Source organism: Pelodiscus sinensis, chromosome 1, assembly GCF_052426305.1.
Source record: "Pelodiscus sinensis isolate ZL-2025 chromosome 1, ASM5242630v1, whole genome shotgun sequence".
Taxonomy (NCBI): Eukaryota; Metazoa; Chordata; order Testudines; family Trionychidae; genus Pelodiscus; species Pelodiscus sinensis.
The window spans coordinates 149,130,972-149,138,668 of NC_143052.1; positions in this window are offsets into that span (position 1 = coordinate 149,130,972).

The following is a 7,697-nucleotide window of genomic DNA, read 5'->3' on the forward strand; positions in this document are numbered from 1 at the left end:
GGGTGTAATGATTTTATCAGCAGGAGATGGCCGTGACTGGTGACAGCAGGAGGATCTGGTTTCCTGTCTACGTCACTCAGATATGGAAGAAAAATAGAAGCAGCTTTTTATCTGCAGCCTAAAGATCATCATTTTGTATTTGCTTTCTAATGCTGGTGTGCATGTGCATTTTGCTAAGATGTTTCTTATTTCTTATTTTTCTAACTCTGCGTGGAGTTGGCCAGCTCTTGGACTGAGTCTGTAGTGGGGTTGTGTCTGATGAGCTACAGCCATGGGTACCAACTCGGGGGTTGCTCCAGCCCTGGAGCACCCACAGAAAAAACCTACCACCTACTGGCAGCCAAGCTTCCCCGCGGCCTCTCTCCCACAGAGGGCCTCGTGCCTGTTGGTGGCCCTGCTGATCAATTCCTTCCCCTCACTTCCAGTGCCTTCTGTTGCCAGATTTGCCTGTTAGTCTGGGGTATGCTCATTTATTAGGGTTACTCCTATGGAGGGGAGGTTAATAATTCTATTAGTGTGCTGCTTGTGCTACTTGTGCTCTCATTAGGTACATTTACACAGCAATGTTATTTTGGAATAACAGACATTATTCCGAAATAACATAGTCCACGTCTGCATTACAAGCCTTTATTTTGAAATAATGTCAAAATAATGTCAACCTGGAAGATTTCTTACTCCGACTCCTGTAACCCTCATTTCAGGAGGAGTAAGAAATCCTCCAGGTCGATATTATTTTGACAAAATAAAGGCTTGTAGTGCAGATGTGGACTATGTTATTTCGGAATAATGTCTGTTATTATTAATGTCTTACTGTGTAGACGTACCTTATGAGAGCACAAGTTCTTCTTCAGACTTCCTGCTGTGTAGACAGCACTAAAAGCCGAATTAAGCTCTTTCAATTTAAGCTACACAATTGACATAGCTCAAGTTGAGTAGCTTATTTAGGCTTTAGCCCTGAAGTGGAGCTCGTCTGCAGGAACTATGTTCCCCAGGACTGGGTTCTTCCCACCTTAAAATCAGACGAATACAGAGACATTCATATCTACTAACAAAGCACGTCTGAGACGGGTTAATCAGCACTCAGAAGCTGACGTCTTATATCCAGTGGTTCCCATGGCGCCCGCCAGACCATTAATGTGCGCCCGCCGAACAATCTGGGCTAGCCCCGCCCCCGGGCACGTGGCACATGTGCGGTGCTGGCCCCAGGCGCGAGACTCATGGGCGGCCTCTGCCCCAGGGTTGCGGCACATGCCGGTGCCAGCCCCAGGTGTGCGGCGCATGTGCTGGCCCTGCCCCCCCCAGGTGCACAGCGCATGCGTGACCCTGCCCCCAGATGCGCGGCCTGAGAGTGGCCCCGCCCCTGGGTGCCCGGCAGCCCCAAGAGGTTGGGGACCACTGCCTTGTACGTCCCTCAACACAGTAGGCTGGGTTGCACAGCAATTCCAAGCTGTGACCCTCCTGTACCCTTGGACACAGTGGGTTGGGTTTAATAGCACTTTAAGCTGCCATCCTCACATGCCCCCAGGTTCTGCACCTTCCTATTTCCACTTTCACACCACAACCCTTCTGCTAGTGACCCACTTGACAAGCATACCTCACAGGATTTTTGGGTGCTACAGGGATCTTTAGCTTAGGTACAAGAAGCGTTGTTGCAGAGTGAATGGGGAAGCCAAAATCACACCTCTGAGGGAGAGTGAGTGAGTGAGAGAGAGAAATCAACCAGCCTGACAATGAAAAAACTTTAAAAAACAACAAAAAGCAATGAAAAAAAGAGAAAGGTATTTATTTCTAGGTGGTAATCATAGAAGGGGAGCCAAACTCACAAAATAGCTGCAATATTAAATCTAACTTAAATCTGATTACAAATGTTAGGGCTAGCAAACCATAACCGATCACATAAGGCAGTGTCGGAGAGAGAGAGAGAGAGAGAGAGAGAGGCTATGTCTACACTGCAGAGAAAAGTTGGGAAAAGATACACAAATTGCAAGCTGCTATTTGCGTATTTTTTTCCGCTTTTTTTCCGCAAGAGGCTTTCCCAAAATTTGGTCCATTTACACCGGGGCAAATTTCAGAAAAAACTCCTCTTTTGGAACATCTCACTGAGAGAAATACAGGGATGCCGAAAGAAAACGCCAGCTTTTTCAGAAACTGTTCCAAAAAAGTGGACACATTCCTTGGATGTGGCCAAGCTTTTCCAGCATACTGGTCTAGACATAGTCAGAGAGCGAGACAGAGAGAGAGAGAGCTCACCACTCTGTGAAGCTTGAACTGATTGGAGTGCCCAGATGTGATTGTAGCTGGGGGGCCAGAGGGCTGGGGATAGTCAGAGGAAGAAGTCCCAATGGAACTGATGCAGTCTTTAGATCCAAGCATCAGAACACTGATTCTGAGCAGCGGTAGGAGTTTCTGTAGGGACATAACTATGGTTCAAGGGGAACACTGGATTTGTTTATGGGTAAACAGACAGTTTAGGGGAGTATTCTAAAGCTGTTTTGTTTAGGCTAGTCAATAGGAACTGATCATTCCTGGCTATGGGTGGTGTTCCTTGAGAGAGCTCATCTCATCATGCAATTAGGCAGTGCCAGTATTTTGGATATGAATAGAGAATCTGTTACTAGAATGGATCTGATCATTACTGATTTGGGTGTGAGCAGGCATGAACAGTTCATTAGCATCAGGAGCAGAGATTTCCTACCAGGCAGTGTTTTTCTGGTTTCAGTATCCCATGGATCAGTGCAGTTCTTGCTTTTGAAGTGCTGTTCTCCATTCTGTATATAAATATCTGTCTGTCCTATCTGATGCAGATGAGGCTAGGGGTGTTTCCTTAATTCTTTCACCCTTGTCTGGAGGGGGTTTAGGTCTGTCTTCCTCTGCCTTTTCATGGCTTTGTCTTTGGTTCAAGCAAAGGCCCAGGGTAGTGGTGTTGGTGAGTGTTCTCTATGAGTATCATGCCATGGTTCCCCAAGAACTCAGGGCTGGCAGGTAGCACCCCCCCCCCCCATGTGATCAGATGTTCTGAGGCATGGAGGAAGCACTGGGAGGGAGGGGGAGGAATGTGTGTGCTTGGGGGGAGAGTGAGAAACAGGTGGGGAAGGAAGAAGCAGGGTGGGGGCAGGCCCACAGATAGGGGAGGCAAAAGGTGGCAGTTGCCCCAGAGCCCGATGATTTAAAGGAGCCCCAGGCCTTTTAAACCACTGCCGGAGCATGTGCTGTGTGCTCCAGGCAGCACTAAGGACTTGGGGGAGTGTGGGCTGCACTCCATGCAGTGTTGAGGGTCAACTGTCCCTGGCCCTGCCCCTTCCACTCTTGCCCCACCCCTTCCGGGAGTGTGAGGCTGCCCCACCCACCTTGCTGGGACCTACAGAGGGTATTGGCTAGGGTTGCCAGATGGTTTCAACAAAAATACTGGACACACTTGACATTACATCACAATCGACATTACATCTTATTTAGAAAATACCGGACATTTATATTTTCTCGTTTATATTTTCTCAATTTGTTTCCTGAACAGAAAGCTCAAATACTGGACTGTTCGGTTCAAAACCGGACACCTGGCAACCTTACTGTTGGCTCTGCTGAGTGGGGATGAGCCCTGGGGGGAAGGAGTGGAGTGAAAGTGGGGCCTGAGGTGGAGAGGGGAGTCAAACACGTCGTCCCCCCTGCCCAGTCCAGAAGAAGTCAGTGCCTCTGGCTACAACAATCACAGCTATCACCAGAGCCCTCTGACACCTTTCCTCAGAGTGCTTGGACTCTGGGGTGGGGATAGAATAGACTAGAAATACCTGCTGAGGCCAGTAGGCTTCTGCACAGGGTGACTGGGACAGGCCCTTTGCTGTGTCAGTGATGGGCCAGGGCTGTTTAGCCCCACAGTGGCAGGGGACAGCCTGAGTCAGAAGTGAAGGCTTTATCTGTATAGATGTCAAACATGCACAGCTGGCCTGAGCCAGCTGACTCAGACTCACAGGGTGTTTAATTGCAGTGTAGCTTTCCAGGCTTGGGCTGGAGCGTGGGCTCCAAGATGTTGCCAGGTGGGAAGGTCCCAGAAGGCTGCTGCCTGAGGCCAGGAGTCTGCACTGAATGTAAGAGCCCAAGAGCCCGAGTCAGTAGACACAGGCCAGCGGCAGATTTTTCTTTGCAGTGTAGACATATCCAAAGAGACCAGCTTAGTTTCAGTTTAGTCTGTTTGAAGCTGGAGCTGAGAAGCAGAATGGCTCAGGGAGACTCTGATTAATTCCTATCCTCACAAAGAGAGTCTCTGAACTACTGTGGGATTTAACACCTGGATCAGATAGGTATAGTCCTGCAGAGAATTAGCACCAGATACTGAAAGCCAGCTGAGACCTACACCGGGCCCTGGACCAGAAGCTGGGGAGAGTATTCTGCCCCATCCAGGCTGAAGGCGCTGTCAGAAGATCTTGTTTGGGCTGGCCTGTGCTCACAGTGCTGTAAGCACTGTGTCTGGGAAGGTGTGATGAAGGGAGCTGAAGATGGGAAGAGCATTGGGAGGGGGGGAGGACTGGCTGATTAGTTAATGTTTAAAGCATTTACTGAATCCAAATCCTTTTCTTCCCCAGATGCTATTTTCCCTTTGTTACATTGTTGGTTTGGGGTGTGTCCTTTCTTAGCTGGGATTTGTTTTTGATGTACTTTATTGTTTCTTGTGTTTATGTTACTTGCCAGGAGTGATAGCCTCATTCATATTCCCAAAGGAAAGCACCCCTTGTGTCCTGGGCATAATGAAGTCACCTTGGGAGGAGGCACCAGGTGTCACAAAAAGATCCAGCCTCAGTGAGAAGAGGGGGGAAGCCACTCCAAGTAGCAAGTACAAGGGGGAGGTTTGAACCATGCCTCGGGGAGGGGCTACATTTTTAGTAAAGGCTATTGTTCTGCAGCCTGCATGCTGGCTACAATGGTGTCGTCCCCCCCCCCCCCCCACACACACACATATGCTCTGGAATGAACTCACACTGGAAAATGACAAAAGACAAAAGGTGGCTGGACACTTCAGGGATCACTCTGTGTCTGACTTGTCAGATCTCACCCCGAAAGGAAACCTGCACAACACATTCAAAAGATGAGCCTTGCCACTAAAAATCACCTGAATAGAGATTTTGTGTTTATGAATTATTTCAGCTCTCCATAACTTACTAACAATCTCCAACTGACTTTCTCCCCCCTAACTCCTTTCCTCCCTAGGACTGGAGGGGTGTTAATGGGCCGCTTCATCTTGAATAGTCCCTTGAACTATGTGGTAATTATTTATGCTAAACAATCTGTTCCACCTTGCATTTAGCTGTGACATGCTGGATGGCTGTGTCTACACTGGGCCACTTATTCCGGAAAAGCAGCCGCTTTTCCGGAATAAGCTGTGAGCTGTCTACACTGGCTGCTTGCTTTTCCGGAAAAGCAATGACGATCTACTGTAAAATTGTCGGTGTTTTTCCGGAAAAACTATGCTGCTTCCGTTTGGGCAAAAGTCCTTTTCCGGAAAAACTGTTCCAGAAAAGGGCCAGTGTAGACAGCACAGTAGTCTTTTCCGCAAAAAAGCCCCGATCGCGAAAATGACGATTGGGGCTTTTTTCCGGAAAAGCGCATCTACATTGGCCACGGACGCTTTTCCGAAAAAAGTGCTTTTCCGAAAATCATGCTGCCAATGTAGACGCACTTTTTCCGGAAATACTTATAACGGAAAACTGTTCCGTTTTAAGCATTTCCGGAAAAGGGTGCCAGTGTAGACGTAGCCGATATGTCCAGGGCAATTAGACACCCCCGGCTGGCTGGTGCCAGCTGACTCAGGCTTGTGGGGGTTGAGCTAGGGCAGTGGTCTCCAACCCTTTTAAGTACAAGATCACTTTTTCAATTTGTCAGTTCAGGATCTACCTCAAACCCAAATACTCCTGCCCCACCCCTTTGCCAAAGCCCCACCCTCCTCATTCTGAGAAGATGGGGTACAGAGAAGGGAGTCAGAGTGACATCAGCACCCCTGGCCTCTGTCTCTCCCAACCTACGCAACAAGCAGGAGGCTCCCAGAGGGCAGCTCTGAGGCTCTGGGCAGGAGCAGCAGGGCAGTGTGGTGAGGGGCAACTGAAGTGCCAGCACTTGATAGCCTCCAGCCAAACCAGTCAGGATTACCTGTCAGAGGCTCCAAGATCTACTGGTAGAGCCCATTCTACTGGTTGGTGACCACTGAGCTAGGGGTCTGTTTAATTGTGTAGACATTCAGGCTGGAGCTGGAACCCTGTGTATAAGACCCTCCTAGGATCCCAGGGCCCAGGCTGCCACCCAAGCCCCAAAGTCTATTCTGCAGTTAAACAGCTCCTTAGCCCGAGTCCCATGAGCCGAAGTCAGATGGCACTAGCTGCAGGTTTAAAAGTACTTTAGATACACCCTCTGCGTACATTCCCTAGACCTATGTGGCTCAAAAGCGTGTCTCTCGCCAACAGCAGTTGGTTCAGTATGACATCACCTCGCCCACCTTGCGGCTAAGGCGCTGGGACTGACCTAGCTAGAAAAACACTGCAGTGGGACAAAACAGCATTTTAGAGCTCAGGGAGCTAGCACAAATACATGTATAATAATCCCTCAGCAGTTTAGTGTCCCTTGTGACAGAGAAGAGACAGCTGGACTGTGATGCACATAAAGCCTGTGAGCTATTCTGTTGCCCTTTCAACTGGAGAGCAGGATTGACTGCACCTGGCCTTGCTGTGTTTAAAAAGTCATGAAAAGGAGGTGGGGAGTGAAGATGCTTTGTGATTCAGGAAAGCCCCCAGGCCAAGAGCTACATGCCTCACAAGACCTTCTCTCAGAGGTAAGGGGGACAGAATGGGCTGAGTGTGGTCTAAAGCCACCGTGTCGAACATGCTAGCCACATGTGGCTATTTGGTGGTTGTGTGTGGCTAGTTCCCTAGAGCAGAACTGGTTGGACACCATGGGTTTAGGCGCAGAACAGCAGCCACGGGCAAATGTCAGTGTGAATGAGTGGAAGAGTTGGAGAAGCAGTTAGATACATTGCAAAAAGCAAATGCTAAAGGGGAAGCAGCAACGAGCAGAATCATTGCTGGCAGCATCTGCAGAACTCAGGGAACAGGATCCTGTGCACAGGAAGGCAGCGGAGACTTCAGACAATTTCAGCCATTGCTTAACTCTAACAGCAGCTATTGGAGCCAGTGGTTACTGGCTCCTGCCATGGCAGAGAGGGCCAGGAACTAACAAGAAGTTTCCTGTGTGTCACACCCAGGCAATGTTGCCAAGTATTCATGACACTGGGAATTTTTTAAGGGGCTTAGCTCCTAGAGCCAGGTGATTTTTGTGAGCTTATCGCCATTCGTTTTAAAAAGAAATGTTTCTGTCCCTCCTGGTTGTGACAAAAAGCTTGAAAAACAAACCATAAAGCCTCAAAAAACAGAAGACAGAATATAATTTGGAGCTTTTTTATTTATCTTTTAAAATTTCATGGTTTTGGGGTGGCCTGACTCATGAATGCTGGAACCCTGGAGTTGGCAGCACAGCGGTCTCATTACGTGATCCCAGCAATGCGTATGGCAATCACAAAGAAAGAGGTTTTCTTTCATATTTGCTGCTACAGTAGAGCACATAGGTCAGCTCTGCCCAGTGACGGAAGATCATTCACAGAGCTAAAGAGTCAACGGGAAGTTATATTCCTAATTGACTGTTCACTTTAGCACTGTACTTTCAAG